This window comes from Notamacropus eugenii, chromosome 5 (genome assembly GCF_028372415.1).
Source record: "Notamacropus eugenii isolate mMacEug1 chromosome 5, mMacEug1.pri_v2, whole genome shotgun sequence".
Classification (NCBI taxonomy): domain Eukaryota; kingdom Metazoa; phylum Chordata; class Mammalia; order Diprotodontia; family Macropodidae; genus Notamacropus; species Notamacropus eugenii.
Window position 1 is genome coordinate 283,573,257 of NC_092876.1, and position 19,339 is coordinate 283,592,595.

The 19,339-nt window shown below is 38.7% G+C and overlaps 1 pseudogene; it reads right to left on the reverse strand.

Moving 5' to 3' along the window:
- Positions 1-2,849: 2,849 nt before the first annotated feature.
- LOC140509188 (inosine-5'-monophosphate dehydrogenase 2-like) lies at positions 2,850-4,416 on the reverse strand (annotated as a pseudogene).
- Positions 4,417-19,339: the final 14,923 nt, after the last annotated feature.

The window sequence follows — 19,339 nt, forward strand, 5'->3', positions numbered from 1 at the left end:
CGAAGACTTGCCACATTTTGTTGTGATCCACACAGTTAAGGGTAATGAAGCAGAAGTAGATGCTTTTCTGGAACTCCCTTGCTTTCTTCATGATCCAGTGAATGCTGGCAATTTGGTCTCTAGTTCCTCTGCCTCTTTGAAAGCTATCCTGCATTTCTGGTAATTCTCAGTTCACATACTGCTGAAGATTAGCTTGCAGAATCTTAAGAATAACTTTACTCATGTATGAAATGAGTGCGATTGTTTGATAATCTGTACATTCCTTGGCACTATCGTTCTTTAAGATTGGTATGTAAACTGATCTTTTCCAATTCAGAGATCATTGTTGAATTTTTATTTTTTTAAACATATATTTATTTTTCAGTTCTCAACATTCTCTTCCACAAGAATTTGAATTCAAAATTTTCTCCTCATCTCTCCCCACCCCTCACCCCAGGACAGTATGCAACACATCCATCCTTTTCTCCAGTCTGTCCTCCCTTGTGTGACCCACTTCCCCTCCATCCCCTTCCCCTCTATTTTCCAGTAGGGCAAAATTGATTTCTATACACCATTGCCTGTACATCATATTTTCCAGTTGCATGCTTAAACAATTTTTAACATTCATTATTAAAGTTTTGAGTTCCATATTCTCTTCTTTCCTCCCTCCCCAACCTCCTCATTGAGAAAACAAACAATTCAATATAGGTCATATATGTGTGACAATGCAAAACACTTCCATAATAGTTATGTTGCGAAGGACTAACCACATTTCTGTCTGTCCTATCATGCCCTCCATTTATTCCATTCTCTCCCTTGACCTGTCCTCCCACAATAATGTTTGCTTCTGATTATCCCTTTCCCTAATTCTCTGTCTCTTATATTATCTTCCTTCTCCTATCCCCTTCCCTCTTGCCTTTCTGCAGAGAAAAATAGATTTCTGTATCCAACTGAGTGTATGTTATTTCCTCCTTAAGCCAAATCCCATGAGAGTAAGGCTCATATATTTTCTTTCATCTCCTCCCCTTTTCCCTCCATTGTAAAAGCTCTTTCTTGCCTCTTTTATGTAAGATGATTTGCTACATTCTACCTCTCTCTTTCTCTTACTCCTAGTCCATTCTGCTCAATAGTAAATTTCATTTTTTTGGGTATTTTCTCTTCATATTCAGCTCACCCTGTACCCTCTGTGTATATTTATATACATACACACATACACCCATGTACACATACAAACCTACATATATATATAATATATACAATATACACACATACATACCCATACATACCTACATATATATAAGTATATATGTGTATATATATGTGTGTGTGTGTGTGTGTGTGTGTGTATGTGTATATATTCCCTCTGACAACCCTGATACTGAAAAAGGTCTCATGAGTTACAAATAACATCTTTCCATGTAGGAATGCAAGCAGTTCAACTTTAATGAGTTCCTTAAGGCTTCTCTTTCCTGTTTACCTTTTCATGTTTCTTTTGATTCTTATATTTGAAAGTCAAATTTTCTATTTGGCTCTAGTCTTTTAAGCAAGAATTCTTGGAAGTCCTCTTTTTAATTGAAATTTCATTTTATCCTCTGAAGTGTTATACTCAGTTTTGCTGGGTAAGTGATTCTTGATTTTAATCCTATCTCCTTTGGCCTCTGTAATATCATATTACAAGCCCTTCAATCCCTTAGTGTAGAAGCTGGTAAATCCTGTGTTATACTGATTGTATTTCCACAGTACTTGAATTGTTTCTTTCTGGCTGCTTGTAATATTATCTCCTTGGCCTGGGAGCTCTGAAATTTAGCTACAATATTCCTAGGAGTTTTCCGTTTGGGATCTCTTTCAGGAGGTGATCAGCGAATTCTTTCCATTTCTATTTTGCCCTCTGTTTCTAGAATATCAGGGTAGTTTTCCTTGATAATTTCTTGGAAGATGTCTAGGCCCTTTTTTTGATCATGGTTTTCAGGTAGACTAATAATTTTTAAATTATCTCTCCTGGGTTTATTTTCCAGGTCAGTTGTTTTTCTGATGAGATATTTCACATTGTCTTTTACTTTTTCATTCTTTTGATTTTGTTTTATAATTTCTTGGTTTCTCATAAAGTCATTAACTTCCATCTACACCATTCTAATTTTAAAAGAACAATTTTCTTCATTGAGCTTTTGAACCTCCTTTTCCATTTGGCCAATTCTGCTTTTTAAGGCATTCTTCTCCTCATTGGCTTTTTGGACCTCTTTTGCCATTTGAGTTAGTCTATTTTTAAAGGTGTTATTTTCTTCAGCATTTTTTGGGTCTCCTTTAGCAAGCTGTTGACTTACTTTTCATGATTTTCTTGCATCACTCTCATTTCTCTTCCCAATTTTTCTTCTATCTGTCTTCCTTGATTTTCAAAACCCTTTTTAAACTCTTCTATGGCCTGAGACTATTGCACATTTTTTTTTGGAGGCTTTGGAAGCAGAAACCTTTACGTTACTGTCTTCCTCTGATGGTATGCTTTGCTCTTCCTTATCTGAAAGGATGGGGAAAATACCTTTTCACCAAGAAATTAACCTTCTATCATCTTATTTTTCCTCCTTTTTGGGCATTTTCCCAGTCAGTTACTTGACTTTTGAGTCCTTTGTCAAGTAGAGGGTATACTACCCTAGGCTTCAGAGGTTTTGTGCAACTGTTTGCTGAGATATCTCTAGGGACCTGTAAGTTCTCAGTTCCTCCAAGATGGCACAATCAAGGGAAAAGAGTTTATTCCTCTCTTGGCCTGTGCTCTTGTCTGTGAACAACCAAAAGCACTCTTTCTTTCCCACTATATCCAGTTTTTTATTGAAAAACCTAGAGAGAGAGAGAGAGAGGTGACAGGCAGTAAAAGCAAACAAGGCCAATTCTCAGAAGAGCCACTTCTCATATGAACTGAGTCCATGGATACCTCCTTCCACCTGAGCAGATGATGTCCTCTTCTCAAATTTCAGCTCCCCTGAGTACATTATGGCTCTGATGTGTATTAGACTCTTGGCACCAATATCTTGGCAGGAGTGCTGAATGCCAACAATCAAGTAGGGGACAAAGATGTGGATGGACTCTTTGTCCTACATGGCCCCAGACACTCCCTGAGCCACTTTGATTTTGTCTGTTTCACTGAACTAACGGTTCTGGTTGCCAAGGTTCTTGTCCATGGCATCCAGGGAGCCCATGCCCCAGTATTTCTTTAGCCGAATTCCATCAGAGAAGTACTTGCTAGGGGTCTCTGAGGTGGCCACCAACAGAGAGCCCATCATCACTGTGGAAACTCCAAGGGCAAGAGTTTTGGCAAAGTGGACCACATTTTGGATGCCACCATCTGCAATGACTGGGACACTAAAACACCGTGCACATTCTGAAACCTTGTATAAAGCTGTTGCCTGAGGCCACCCACATGCCAGCATTTCCTGTGTGATACAGATGGAGCCACTGCCCATGCCAAATCTCAGGGTGTCCACTCCAACAACAATGAGGTGTTTTGCTTGTGCAGCTGTCACTACATTGCCACCAATAACCTGAAGATTATTGTATTTCTCCTTGATGTACTTGATCATGTTAATTTGGAAGATGAGTTTCCTTGGGAAGAGTCCAGCATGACCACATTGACACCAGCCTAGGCCAGCAAGTCAAGCCTATATTTGCCATTCTCATGGGTACTGATGGCTGCCCCATACAAAGGTTGCTTCTTGGTATCCTTGGCTGCCAAGGGATAGTCCCAATTCTTCTTCAGGTTCTTGCAGGTAATGATGGCTCCTAGCTCATTACCCTCATTCACAATGGGCAGCTTCCCTTTCTTGCTCCATTGCAAGATTTCATTGGCTTCCTTTAGTGTGAGTCCTGCAGGAGCCACCACTAGATCCTCCCACCTGGTCATGATCTCTCCTAGGAAATGGTCATGTTCTTCCTCCTTGAGAAAGTCAATGTCATGAGAGGAGATGATACCAACCAGGTGGCTACCCACCTTGCCATTGTCCGTGATTAGGATTCCAAAGAAGCCATGCCTTGCCTTGGCTTCAAACACATCTCTGACTCCATCTTTGGGGCTCAGCACCACAGGGTCAGTGATGAAGTCTTGCTCATATTTCTTTACTTTAAACACTTTATGGGCCTTGAATTCTGGGGTGCAGTTATGATGGATAAAACCAATACCTCCTGTCAGCACCATGGTTGTGACCATCTCAGCCTTGGTGACTGTGTCCATTGGGAATGATGCAAGGTGGGTCTTGAAGGTTATCTTTTTGGTAAGTGCTGAACTTAGGTCTAGTTGGTCTGCTGTGAAGTCAATATAGCCTGGGAGGATGAGGAAGTCATTGTATGTGAGCCCATCCCCACAGTTGAAAGTTGCTGCACCATGAGCCCATCATGTGGAATATAACAAGTGCTGCAGCTGATGAGATAGTCTTCCATGGTGGAGACAGGATAGGGAGGGAGGAGGAGGAGGCAGGCTGGGCTGGTGAGAAAGCCCCAAAGAACTGAGTGGGTTGGATGCTTCTCCACAGAGCAAAAGCACTCTTTTCTGCCCTGGAACTGTGAGTAGGATTCCTTCTCTACAGCTACTACCAGCTCTGCCAAGCTAGCACTCCTCTTCATCCCAGGACTGTGTTCGGGAGTGAGACTCAGATCAGTCACTCAGTTCCCCCAGGGACTTTATGTTGAGGGCTCCAAAAGTAGAAACTGCTGCTGCAGTGACTGCCGCTGCCCTGGAGCTAGGCTGGGACTGCATCACGCTCCCCTCTCACCCAGGTGAAAGAACTTTCTTACCAACCTTTGAAGCTGTATTTGGCCTTTGTAGGTTGAGAAATCTGGGAACCACAGCAGCTGCCCATGATTTGGCACCCTGAAGCCTGCTCCAGTCCTGTCTGTGCCCGTGGCCCAGGCTGGGCTGCACTCTGCTCCTAGCCTGGTGGATAGACCTTTCCTATTGGTCTTCTAGGCTGTCTTGGGCTGGAAATCTGTTTCACTCTATCATTTTGTGGCTTCTGCTGCTCTAAAATTTGTTTAGAGTAATTTTTTATAGATATTTTATGGGCTACGGGGGGAGAGCTAGAGGAGGTCCATCCTTCTACTCTGTCATGTTGGCTCCACCCCCCCATTGTTGAATTTTTCAAGTTTATTGGCATGTTGAGTGCAGCACTTTTGGATTTTTAATTTTTTTAGGACATCAGATAGTTCCTATTCACTATGATCTATGCATCTTTGGTATTCATGCATAGCACAGCTCATAGTTTCATTGAGCTACGTAAGCCCCTGTGCCATGAAAAGGCAGTGGTCAGGAGATGAGGAGTAGGAATGGGAAGGGATAGACATTATCTTCTTTCTTCTTTACTGTTTCCTGGGATAGGAACCTCAATAATTCACTTAATAGCTAAATCAGTATTTTATCTTCTTGAATCTTTGTTGTCTCTAACCAGAACTCAGCTTACCTTCAGATGGTTATTTCTTTTTGGGTCTTTCAATCATATAGAAAAGAACTGAGTATATTCATCATCATCATCATCATCATCATCATCATCATCATCATCATCATCATCATCTTCATCATCAAAAATTCCTTTGTATGTGTCAAGATAATTGTCAGTACTTAGGTTTCTGTTATCTACTGAACTCTATAGATAATAAAGTATAGACCAATTGATGTTATATTAGATAAACTTTGATCATAGGACACATTCCGTTTCCTAGTCAATAATCATTGTTTTTCTCCAAACTTCCTTTTAGTTTATCTCAATTCTTTTAAGAATATGGTGACCTAAACATGCTATGATACTTGGAAAGGCTCCAATACATAGTTTGACGGAGATATTACTTTGTAAATTCTCATGACTATATCCCTTTTAACTCATTAAAGCACCATGCTACTTAAAAAAAAAAGACACCAAAAAAACAATGACATATCATACTTAGCTTAAAAAGCAACATACCATACTGAGCCACGATCCTCAAGTCCTTTTCATCTCTATTTGTTTCTAATTAGTCCCCTTGTCATTTTGGATTTATAGTGTTGTTGTTTATCCCTCAAGATGCATTTGTGCCAATGAAATTTGGTTTCCAATGGGTCAATGCCATTTGAATTTATTTCTGCCTCTACAGCACTGGTATCAAACTCAAATAGAAACAGGGACAGTAAATATGTCTGTTGCATATTGACTTAACACACACACATATTAGCATTATCTATGTCCTATTGGATTTTTATTTATTTTGAAATGTATAAATATTTTATAATTACATTTTAATCTAATTCAATTTAAATGCTCAGGAATGTTGCTGGAGATGCAAATTCCTAAATTAGCTTAAATTGCACACTTAATGAGATTTTTTTTTTATTCCCTTGATCACCAATATAAGTATTCTCTAGCATGGGATTTTGGGCTGGTCTGTATGGAGTATTACTTGATATATTCACCCACTAAATAGTAGAAGGTTCAAGACTATACCTTCTTGCTTATTGATAGGAAGGGGGCTGAACTTTGGAACATTTATAGAAGATTACATTTTCATGATGGAATAAAAATCTTCTTAATATCTTAACTTATAATATTCATGACTCTTAAATGGTACACCTGATCTGTCCAGAATTGTAGTTGTAGTGACATCTTCTAGGGCACTAACTGATATTAACATGATGGTCTCATCAAGGCAAGATAGAAGTAAAATTTGCAACATCTCAGATAACAAAGGACAAGAAGCAAGTAATTAGTCATCTAAGGGAAAAAATTAGTTAAGCAGTCAACCAAAAACCATTTATTAAATGCCTACTATGTGCCTGACACTGTTCTAAGTGTTGGGGTATACAAAGAAAGGTTAAAAATAGCCTCTTCTCATAAGGAGTTCACAATCAAATGAGGGAGACAACTTGTAAACCATCATGCACAACAAAGCTATATGTCTCATAAACTAGAAATAATCAACAGAAGGCAAGAACTGGCATTAAGAGCTATTTGGAAAGGCTTCCCAAGGTGGCATTTTAGCTTAAACTCAAAGGAATACAGGGAAATCAGGAGGGAGAGATGAGGAGGGAGAAGATTCTAGTCATTGCTGACAGCCATTGAAAATATTCAGAGTTGAGAGATGGAATGTCTTGTGTAAGGAACAAAAGCAAGGAGTCCAGTGGAATTGTGTTGAAGAGTACATGGTGGGGTGCAAGGTGGGAAAGGTGGAAAGGTGAGAAGGGGTCAGGATATGCATGAAGTAAGATGCAAGTGGGACCAAGAGCTTGTTTGAGATCTGAAATATGATATTCCAGCATCAACATAGAAAGGGTAAAGCTCAGCCAGAATCCTAGCCCACTCTGACTACTGGTTCAAACTTAAAGGCAGCTAGGGTATCTCAATCTCAGGTCTTAATTCAGATTGGAAATTGCCTGCAAGGACAATAACAGTCAGAAGCACAAGAGTCAGATCCCAAAGAAGTAGAAGAGTTGGGCTAACTTTGAAATAGGGTGCTTTGTTGGAATTCAGTTTGTAGAAGAATGAATGAATGAATGAATGAATGAATGAATGAATGAATGAATGAGTGAGTGAATGGATGGATGGATGGATGAATGAATGGATGGATGGATGGATGGATGGATGGATGGATGGATAAATGAATGAATATTTAAATTAATGAAATGGCATTTATGAATTGTTTATTATGTACAAAGCATTGTCCTAGGTATGTGGGATAGAAATAGAAAGGGAGAGGCAGTCCCTATCCTCTACTCAGCTTCATGGAATAAGAGGCACCTCCCAGGAGAAGCAGATCCCTTTTAATCTCATCACCATGCTGCTAACTTAGTCTTGGATACTCAGACACCTTCCTGCCTCTCTCAGCCTCCTCTCTCCTCTGACTGGAGGCCAGAGAGTGGAGTCCTAAATTCCTCTCAAAGCTTTCCTTTATAAAGCACAAACTTTGGACTTCCAGCTTACTCTATTAAATGAGATATACCCCACTTTTTCATTTTCTTTTTGTAAGTTGCCTTCTTCCATTAGATTGTAAGATTCTTGAAGGCAGGGGCTTTCTTTTTCTTATTTGTGTCCCCATCCCTTATCACGGTGTCTGGTGCATAATAGGCACTTGATAAATATTTGTTGGATTGAATTAAATAAAAGGAACTCTCACTCTGATTGGAAGAGGCAATATGTGTATATATATGTATATATGTACATATACACACATATGTATATGTATGTGTGTGTATGTATGAGAGAAAGATTTCAGCTGGAAGATGGAAAAGACCTAGGGTCCTTAGTGGAACAGAGGCAAAGCAGCTGGCAATGCATATTTTTTAAAGTCATTTCCACTCATAAAACTGTATTTCTTTCTGCTGCTGAACTGTTGGGGGACAACTCTGGACCGGGGTCCCCCGTGAGGACCGTGAGACGCCTGAGGGTCCGAACCTGCCCCCTTGTGGGGTACTGGGATGGCCCTGGTAACAGGCTGGCTCCACCCACGGGGAGGCACTTGGGAGGAGCTCGCCCGCCCATGGGAGGTACGGGGGAGGAGACAGGGGATAATAAAAGGGGATGACCATGAGAGCTAGAGAAGAGGAAATGGAATAAAGCTTGCTGACTGCAACTCCTTTCGGGTGCTCTGCCTGTTATTGCCCTCCCCCAACCGGGAGAGGGACCGGAGACGTCCGAAGACCGGGGATAGGTAAGTAGAAGGCGAAGGCCCGGGAGTCGCCCCGGGCACTGAACCACTTGACAATGCCAAGGATTTGGATAATGAGAATGTACTTTCCTGGGTCTTTAGAAGTTGTGTTTGCTCAGAATTTTGAGGACTGTAACACCAGCAGAAGCAGTTTCCAGGTCCCATCCCAGGGTTTGTCCCTGGGATGATGGAGGTGGTGGTTGGACTGGAAGCAGGAACTGTGGTTAGTGGAGGCACTGTCATTCCCAGGGACCTTTGGCATATTTGCCTATTGCTGAAGGAATGGAAAACTAGATATAATGTATAAAGAAAATCAAACCAGGATTACTGATTTGTTAGATTAGGGTCAAGGAACTACAGGTGATAAAAATGTTGGAAGGAAGCATGTGGAGACAGCAGGCTAGAAGGTATTCATTTGCCCAAGTATTGCTGGAAGCTGACTTCTTTTTAAGATTGCCTCACTAACAGAGGGGCAACTAGGTGCTGAAGTGGATAAAATGCCAGACCTGGAGTTAGGAAGACTCATCTTCCTGAGTTCAAATCTAACCTCAGACATTTGCTAGCTGGGTGACCCTGGGCAAGTCATTTAATCCTGTTTGCCTCAGTTTCTTTTTCTATAAAATGAGCTGTACAAGGAAATGGTAAACCACTTCAGGATCTTTGCCAAGAAGATCCCAAATGGGATTATGAAGAGTTGGACAGGATTGAAACTACTGAATAACGCTAACCGAAACAAGCATCAGCAAGCACTGGCAGGAGGATGACAAAACCAGCGGTACAAGCAGGATCGAGCTCATACAAGATGATAAGTTTCTTTCTAATTTAAATTGTATAACATGGTTACTATGCTTTAAACTTTTAATGTTTGGGCTTAACCCTGCCCCTTCTCCTTGTTCTTCTGAGTGAATCTCAATTGTGGACAGCTTCTTGCTGCTATGAATATTCATACAGGAAACAGTTGTGTTTGTATGATAGTGGACACCTTTTGACTTACCTATGTAGGTCATAATTTTAGGGTCTAACCTAATTTGCTTTTCAGTAAGCTATATTGGGCACAGTTTAAAATATAAAATTATACAGAAGAGACTAATCAGTTCTTCTCTACAGAATGTTCTATATAAATGGAACCATATGGAGTACCTCAAAATAATTTTGCTTTTATTTCAAGGTTTAATGAAATAATATTCATATGCAAGAGAAAATGGCTCCATTAATGTATTTGAAACACCCTGAATATTTCAATGGATCCATGATCTCATTGATGTGAGAACTTCTTTCACAACCATCTGTTTATTCTCATCATTAACAGAGGGAATGTTGTGTAGTGGCTAGTGTACTGAACTTGGAGTCAAAATTCTCTAAACTGATAGGAGCAAAGACATATATGTAGAGTTGGAAGGTACCTCAAAAGTAACCCAGTATGCCCAGTACAACTTACTCATTTTACATATGAGGAAACAGACTCAGACAGGTGATGTTCCCTGTCTAATATCATATAGGTAGTAGGCATCAGTGGTGAGATTTGAACCCTGGTTCTCTACTCCAGAGACTCTCTACTATACCATATTAGCTCTATATCCAAAGGGATCTCTTTGGGGTTCAGTTTCTCATCTGTAAAATGAAGGGATTGTGTTACATGGCCTCTATGATACTTTCCAACTCTGAGTCTACGATTAATTGATTTTGGGTGACCCTTGTCCATGCCTTCTCGTAAATGCTCCCTAAAGGATCTTTAGTGGGTTAGGAGCTTTTCTCTAGGTCTTTTAGCATCATGTGGGTACCACTGGAGTAAATAAACTGTCCATCTGTTATATCTTACCTTCAATAGTTGACTGACCAACCTCCTTTTCTGGGTTCTATATCTATTGGATGATACTTTTTGCACTGATTCTTGCTTGCAAGAATGACATGGTTGACAATATACTATAGCTTATGTACATCCACCATATTTTTCTAGCGCCTTTGAAGCAATTTGGAATTTTGGCTTTTGAAGTGTACAGTATTCTATGATCATAGTGATTCGCTTCATTTTCGATCTGAGGTTTCATTGGTTTAGGAATTCTGCATGACAACTCATCAGCAACTTCTAGTTTCCTGGGGCAGAGCAAAGTGAAAAGACTTGGTTATATTAACCTAGAAAATATGTGTTAAAGGCAGGACTTGAACTTTGGTGTTCCCTACTCTAAAGCCAGTCCTCTGTCCACTTCTGACTATGCTGCCTCTCAGAAATAATGAAAAAGTGAATTACTCTTCTCAGTGAATACTAATACTAGGGTTAAGAAAGGTATGTTTTTATTTCAGGGAGAAGCTTGGAGTCATTGAAGCCACTACATAATTTTCAAAATGCAACCCAGCCTGCTTTCATCCTCTATTTAATTCTAGCCCCAGCTTATTGTCTATTTGTTGCCCAAGACATAAGTAATGATATTATACCTTGGTGGCATTCAGATCTCAGACCCAGAGAAGAGGGCCTTGGCCCAGGTGGAGAGGAGAAGGTCAACGGTGGCAGACCAATGATGAGAAAGACTAGATGGGATAAAGACAATTGTATTAGTCATATAATCTTTTATGATCTTAATATGGTGAAAAATACACTTTGTTAGAAAAAAGTCTTTGAGAGAGCATTTTGTTCTACTGAATCAAATGCATTTTTAAATTAAATTTTGCAATTTTCAGATATGCATTTTCTCTCTCCTGCCTCTCACCATCCCATTGAGGAAGTAATAAAAATGAAACCCCTGTTACAAAATATATAATTAAGCAAAACTAATTCCTACATTGGCAATGTCATATATATGTACATGTGGGTATATATGTATATATGTATAAATATGTTTATATACACACCTGTGTGTTTGTGTGTTCAAATCCTTATTGTGAGTGCATCATTTCTATCAGGAAGTAGGTAGGTGGGTAGCATGTTTCATATTGAGTCCTGTGGAATTGTGGTTGATCATTATGTTTATCAGAGTTTTTAAGTCTTTCGAAGTTGCTTGCTTTTATAATATTGTTATTATTGTATAATTTTTTCTTGGTTCTCATTTTATTCTGCATCAGTTCATATAAATCTTACCACGTTTGAAACTCTCTCTTTCATAATTTTTTATAGTACAATAGTATTACATCACAAACATATACCATAACTTGTTCAGACATTACTCCAAATGCATTTGTCATTTAGTCTAGTTCTATAAAGTAGCCTATTCGTAGTTTGATTGATGTGGAATTGAATGTATAAACTGATTTAGGTGGCATCGGTATTCTTATCATATTGGTTCAGCCCAACCATGATCAATCATCTTTATAGTTATTTGGCTTCTATATTTCTATAAAGAGTGCTTTGTAATTACATTTGTCTTGAGTCTGTTTTGGTGAGTTGACTGCTGGATAGTTTTGATTTTGTAGCAATTTTGATGGAATTTTTTTCCCCTTCCTATCATTTCCTACATTTGTTTTTTGCTATTGCAACATAAAAATGCTGATGATCTTTTCAAATTTATTTTGTATCCTGCAACTTTACTAAGTTGTTAATCATCTCAGTTTCTTTGCTGATTCCTTGTGGTTTTTAAAACATACCATCATGTTGCTTACAAATTGCAATAATTTTGTTTCTTCTTGGGCAGTGTTTATGCCTTTAATTTCTCTCTGATGTCTCCTAGCTCTTGGTAGCATACTTAGATAGTATTTCAGAAAATAATGAGGTCTGAGAGCATCTTTGTTTTTACCCTGGATGGTTTTCTTATGCAAGTGGCTATTAGCTCAAAAAGAGTGATAATTTTGCTTGGTAAATAATTAAAAATATTCCCTTTTTTTCTTTACCATTTAGCTACCTCTTGGAGGGGAGAATTGACCAGACTAGGTATTTGTAGACTAGTAAAGATTCTGATATTTGCTAAGCTATATTTAGTGAAATTCTGACTTGAAGTCTTCTCTTAGCATAGCAGTGAAGGCAGAGAAGCTAGACTGCAGAAGTTGGAAGAAGGTTGCTATGGCCAGTAGACTTGACTACAGTATAACCAATCAATCAAATGACAAGCATTTTTTAAGTACTTGCTATGTTCTGGCATCATGCTGAAAACTTGACCATCCCCTATTCTATATTGGAGCTTTCTTTAGGTAGTTATAAAACTGGAAGAAGCTGGACTTTAAATTTGGGGGAGTTGAAGCTACACCCTACATTGTTGGGCAGAGAGCTTTGGGTGAAGGTTGTAAGATGCTGCAGTTGCAGCGAGATGAATCTTAGGGATGGACCAGCAGCTCCATTGTAGTAACTGTGTTTGTCTGGAGCTCCTAGCTCCTTTTCTTTACATCTGAATGTTTGTATGTGATTGGTTTCTTTCTCTTTTCTAAGCATTTTCTAAGGGATATTTTCTCTGAAGATATAGTGAGAACAAATATACAAATATTCCCTCCTATCGTCCAATACTTTGATGTCATATTGTCTCCTACACTAGTGATATTAAACTCAAATAGAAACAAATTCCTGCATATTGACTTACAAAACCACAAATGAAATACATATATTATAGCTTTATTTATTTTGTTAGACATTTTCCACTCATATTTAAATCTGGTTCTTGCTGCCCTCGTTTGAGCACCCTTGTAGCCACTGGGGCATGAGATTAACCCTTCTGCCCTAAACTACCTTGGTTTCTGGATTAAGCTCAAAAATTAACTCAGTCCCTACAAAGCATTGGCTCCCCCAAGTTCATGTTCATATGCATTACATCTGTTGGATGAATGCTTGCCTTAGCTTCTGCTGGACTTGAGTCCCAAGGGTCACACCTAAAAGTCACTCCTTCCTCTTTTGAGCATCAATGCTAGTAAAACCCAACATAGATCTGACTCCCAGATTGCTATGGCTCATTCACCTGACCTTTCAAAACTCACAAAATTAGAGACTCCAATCACTTTTACTCAAAACAGAAAAGAAGAAATGTAGAGGCCAAGGGCTAAGGTCCGTGTCACATGACCACGTGGACTTGATGGGAAGCTAACCTCTAGGCTTCTCCTCTTATAACACTATATTTTTCCAGATGCTGTTTAAACTGAGCAGTTGAGAGTATTCTAATTTTTTAAGAAAGGTGACTGAGAATACTAGCAACGTCTACATCCTGGGGATTGTGTGGAGTTTATAGCTGTGTTAATGATATGCTCCAGAGCATCTGTGGTCTTGATGCCACATGTGGCCTTCTATGTCCTTGGCTGTGGCCTATTGAATGATTCCAGGTTTTACAGAACAAATCCTTTTATTAAGGGAATTTGTTCTGTGAAGTTTGCATTCAGTCAAAGGGCCAAACTTGAGGACCTAGAGGGTCACATGTGGTCTAGAGGCTGCAGGTTCCCCACCTCTGTTCCAGAGAACAGAAACAGATTTTGTTTGGAGCAGGAACTGTTTTTAGCTTTCTTTCTACCCTCAGTGCTTAACCCAGTACTCGGTATAGAGTATGTATTTAATAAATATTTATTGACTGTTGACTGACTAGTATAGTTGAGGGATGATGGCTGGCATCTGAAGTTTGGGTAACTATGGTATATCTGAAAATGCCAACTGTCTCCATTGCCCCACCCCTGAAAAATATGCTTAGCTGGTGGTTTTAGTTAAAGCACCTCAAATTTGAATCCATTGATCTGTTGGAGTTCCTCCTAGAAATAAGATCGTATCATTTGTTTATTTTGCTTCCATTTGTTGAAAGGTTAGATCCAATTGATTTTCTCACATTTCCTATATCTGCCCATTCTTTTACACTCATACAAATTTATTTACAAATGCTCTGGCTCCTGTCATTACTCATGTTCATGAAACGGAAGAGAAAAAGATAAAATGAAATAATGGATATTTGAACAAAAATTTGCATGTCTGGAAACCAGAAAGGAATAGTTGGGAATACTTCCCAAGAGAAGAGCAACACACAAACACACACACACGCACGCACACATGCACGGTGTTGCTTATGTGTGTTTTCACACCGTGTATGTTTTCACTCACCTTTTCTGTGACTGCCCAATTCAATCCTGTTATCCAAGTTTTTGGACTTGCTCAGACCATAGAATAATAAGTAAAACTCAGTTTGCCAAGTTAATCTAGGAAACAGAAAATTGAGAGTTGAATGTGCTTTGTATTTGGCAAATTGTTTTTTATCTCATCCATTATTTCTCTCTGAGGACTCATTTATCCCAGGAAAGTTCTCCATGGATGCACCTAATTAAGGTAACTGGTAACAGAAATCGTCCACACTTATATTGGCCATCTCACCTATCTTTCCTTTATTTTATTCTTCTCCTCTTCCTTTTCCACATTGTCCCTTGGTGACTCATTTTATTTTTAGGCTTCTTGGCTGGGGAATTCATTGCATGGTTTATTATAATACTACGAAAGATAATTATGGTGAGCTACATAATAATAATAGCTCACATTCACATTCTTCACAATTTGTAGAGTGATATTAACAAAGATAGGGTTAGTTAGATAGTAAATATTCCCACTCCCATTTTACAGATGAGTAGATTTGTTCAAGGCCACCCATCTAGTAAGTGGGAGAGTTGGGATTCTACTTCATTCTTTTAATTCCCAATTCCAGTGCTTTTCCATTATACTACAGATGCCTATTAGAACTGAACAATTAGAACTAAGGGAAAAAAATTAATATAATTTGGTCTACCTCTGACACATGAATATCCCCTTTTTTCAGCAAAGATTTAAAATTTTTGAGTTTTAAATGAATAATTATACTGTTGGAATACATTTGATGACTCATAATCTTCTAGTTAAACCCTCTTTTGAATGATACGTCCACTTTTCTCTGACCTAATACTCTCTGTGTGTTTCAATTCAATTGGACTCCCTTCACCCCCACTGCATATACTCTTTCAATGATTTTCTACCATTTTATTTTCCATCTCTTAGAAGAGTTACTTAGGCTATCCTCTAGAAAGTCCTGGGAGCTTCTTTTGAGAAGTAGATTTTTCTATGATTCTCTCTTTAAGGACTTTTGGCTACAATTTCTTTATTTTTACAATATCTTATGAGAGACTCTACCAAAATCATTTACTAAATCCATGTAAGTTATGACTATGTCTACAAACACCACTACTTTTGCCATTTTTACTGTATTAACTAATTCCTAGATGACCAGATAAGACCATCATACTGTGGTGAAGTCATCAAGTATTCTCTATGCTCTCCTCTGTCAGTGGATTGTTTCGCTGAACTCCACCGTTGCTGAACCTCTAGGGTATGCTAATTGCTTCAATCACAGGGCCACACCTGAGGATTTAGAGGGCCACATGTGGCCTTGAGACTGCAAGTTCTTCACCCCTGGAACTGACCTAGAGTCAAAAAGGCCTAAGAGTAGTTTAACTGCCAGAAAGTAGTTGTGGCTATAAATAAATTATGGATTAGCCTTGTTAAACTTGGAAGTGAAATCAGTTTCTATCTAGAAGTTAAAAAGAATGCTCTCAACAAGCAAGCCCCATGTTTAGTTGAGAAATTCAGCCAAATTCAAGGAAAGATCTCTTGTAGAAGCTAAGATTTAAACTGTGTCTTGAGGGAAACTAAAGAAACTAATGAGTGGAATCAAAGATCCTGAGTTTAAATCCCATTCCTAACAATGACTTCTGTGAATTTGGACAGGGTCTGGTCTAACCTTCTGGAACCTCAGTTTCTTCACCTCTAAAAATAAGTCATTGGACTGGATGATTCCTGATGACTTGTCACCTCTAAATCTGAGATCCTATAAAAACTGAAGACTTGATTGCATAGTTGGAGACATAGATACTGTTCATAACATAAATACTGTTCAATTACTTTTCAAAACTGAAAAGAGATAAAGAAGGGATAACTGTTCCTTCCTCCTCAAAATACACTACAATCATCTATACAACAAAGGTAAATGGGAGAATTATTCAGTTAATTTGCAAATCGGGGATACAGGCACAAATCTAGCTGACAGAGACAGAAAAAAATAATAAAATAAAATTAAAACAATAAAAAAAAATCTTAAAAAAGCCCTGACTTTAGTTGACTAAGGATAGACTTTGATTCATGTATTTGTAGAGGAATGGAGACACATAAAAGAAAAATTAATGGGGATCTCTCTTGACCACTGAGGCTGCAATAGGTAAAGATGAAATACATGGAATGCTTAAATGTAAATAATGGTTGCTTTTTGGCATCTTCCTAAGCTTCAGGAATATGGCAGACCCTATGTTCATGAATTTAAATTTAAAAAAAAGTTATTTAGCTTGTAAAGCTGCATCTTAACAGAATAGAAATAGCTCAGAGAGGAAAAAAATTGTGGGGTGAAGATACTCGTCAGTATGTTCAGTGTATCAAAATGTTCACAAATGATTCAAAATAAAATGTTCATATATGATAAATATTTTTCTCCATAGCCACTGTAAGTTGACAAGTGAGCAACATTCTATACTGTTGATGAAGGAGATGCAAATGTCAAATACTAATTAGTGTCATTATGATTTGAACTTGTCAGAACCAACATCTTGAAAACTTGATGAAGGGCATTTTCTGAAGGATGTAAAGTGCATCATGAGTTTTGGATCATTTTGTTATCAAATATCAGAAATACTAAGATCATTCATTTAGAGAAGGAAATATTAGGGACTTGGTTATCTTTCTCAGTCAGTGCAAAAGTCCTCTCTTTTCTCTGTCTGACTTTCATATGGCTTTTTTCTCAGTTCCAAAAGGCCTGTCTTGATTTCCCCAGTTGTACTGATCCTTTAAATCCCTTACTTGCTTTGATTTTATTTTGTGTACATGCAAGTATAATTTGTGAGCAAGTAGAATCACCCCACATAAAATCTAAGCTTGTTGAGGGCAGGTTTTGCATTTGTATTCTGACAGCCTAGTATAACAACTCACAGGTAGTGAATGTTCAATAGATGCTTACAGAGTGATTGATTTTTCCTCATTTTCTCCTTTTGTAATCACCCTGTTCTTCATTGGAATTCTTGTTGAGTTTTCTGTGAAGCACTAGGCGAGAAGGTAATTCCAAGAGGCAGATTCTCTCTGTTCATTTTCACATCAGAGGTGAATTCAGGTGTGAGAAAATTTCTGAAGATGCAAATATATGCCAGAACAGGGTTGTGGGTAAGGGGAAGGACTGTATCTAGCTCAAAGTAGCCTCATGAGCCCTGCCCTGATCCAGGTCACCATTGATTCAGAACAGATTCCCCGTCCTTTCTAACTCCACCGCACCCTGGCCCATGGTGACTATAGTAAATTACCTTGGGTATAATACTTTAGGGGTAGAGGTTCATGCTCTACAATGACTCAGGGAAGCAACTAGCTTTGGAAAAAGAGGTGACTATTTGGGGAAAAGAGGTGATTATACCAGTTAATGCTAAAGAAAAATGGCATGTATATGTGTATGTTTGTGTGAGTGTGTGTGTGTGTGTGTGTGTGTGTGTGTGTGTAATTATGTGTATATGTATATTATTTGTATGGGATGGGGACTTGGATAGGACCTGTGATTTCACTGGTGTAGGGAGGTCCTAATAAAAAGTTGCTGCTCCTTCTCCTTCTCCTTCCCCTCCTGTTCCTCCTTCCCCTCCTGAACCTCCTTCCTCCCCTTTCTGTCTTTGCCCTTCCTCCTCCTCCTCTTCCTCCTCCTTGCTCTTCTTCATCTCCTCCTCCTTCTTTCTTTCCTTTTTTCTTCTCTTTCTTCTCCTCTTCCTTCTTCTTTTCCTCCTCCTCCTCCTTCTTTCTCTTCTTCTTCCTTCTTCTTCCTTCTTTTTCATCTTCTTCATCATCTCCTTTCTTCCTTGTTCTTCCTTGTGTTTATATGTGCGTGTGTGGGCATACACATGCTTACATGTGTAATCTTTGTGACTCTGGACAAGATGCTAAACCTCTTTGAGTTTCAGTAGTTTCTTTATCTGTTAAATATTAATGGCTTCTAAGGGTCCTTTTGAACTCTAAAATATGATTGTTGACCCTTCTGAGCCTCAGGTCAGTCTCTAAGACCATAAGTAGTCTGCGTTTGGCCTTGGTAGAAGGAATTCCCATGCCAATTAAATAGGCCCTTGACACATTGATGTAATTCTCCCTTGAGACTGCCTGTGATATTAATTTCTACATATATAAAAGTTTTAAGGATGTGCTAGAAGAAGATAGGACTAAGAGTTGGAAACTACGGGTTTTGATTACAGTTTGTTCACTTATGAATTAAGTTACTTGAGTAAGTTGCTTAATATCAACAATCTTAGTGTCTACATCCGTACAAAGAGAGGCTTGAGCTAGATGATCTTTAAAGTCCCTTACAAATCTAGTATGTGGAAACATACTGTGACTTGACATGGTCTGCCTCAGACTGATCTTGGGGAGTTCTTGTTAGTTTTTGGCCTGTTCAAGAAGTTGAGTCCTCTCTGAGGCAGAAATTCCAATCACAACTTTCCTCTAGGATGGTCCATATAAATTTCTCTTGGAGAGAGATCAAAACCTTATGCTGAACTCTTTGTTCACTCTTTTCTTTCAGCCTCCTTATTTACAAGTATTTCCCCTTTGTGTTAAGGCAGAGACTAACTCACCATGTGGAAGCACTTAAGAGTTGAAGGATTGAAGGATGCAGTGTAGATATGTAGCAGCTAAACAAGGTGGGTATGAAAGAGAAACATGTATACATGTGAGTATGTTAGCCATGTAGTAGATATGGTACACTTTAAGTGAAGCTAAGAAGCAGACCAAAAATTA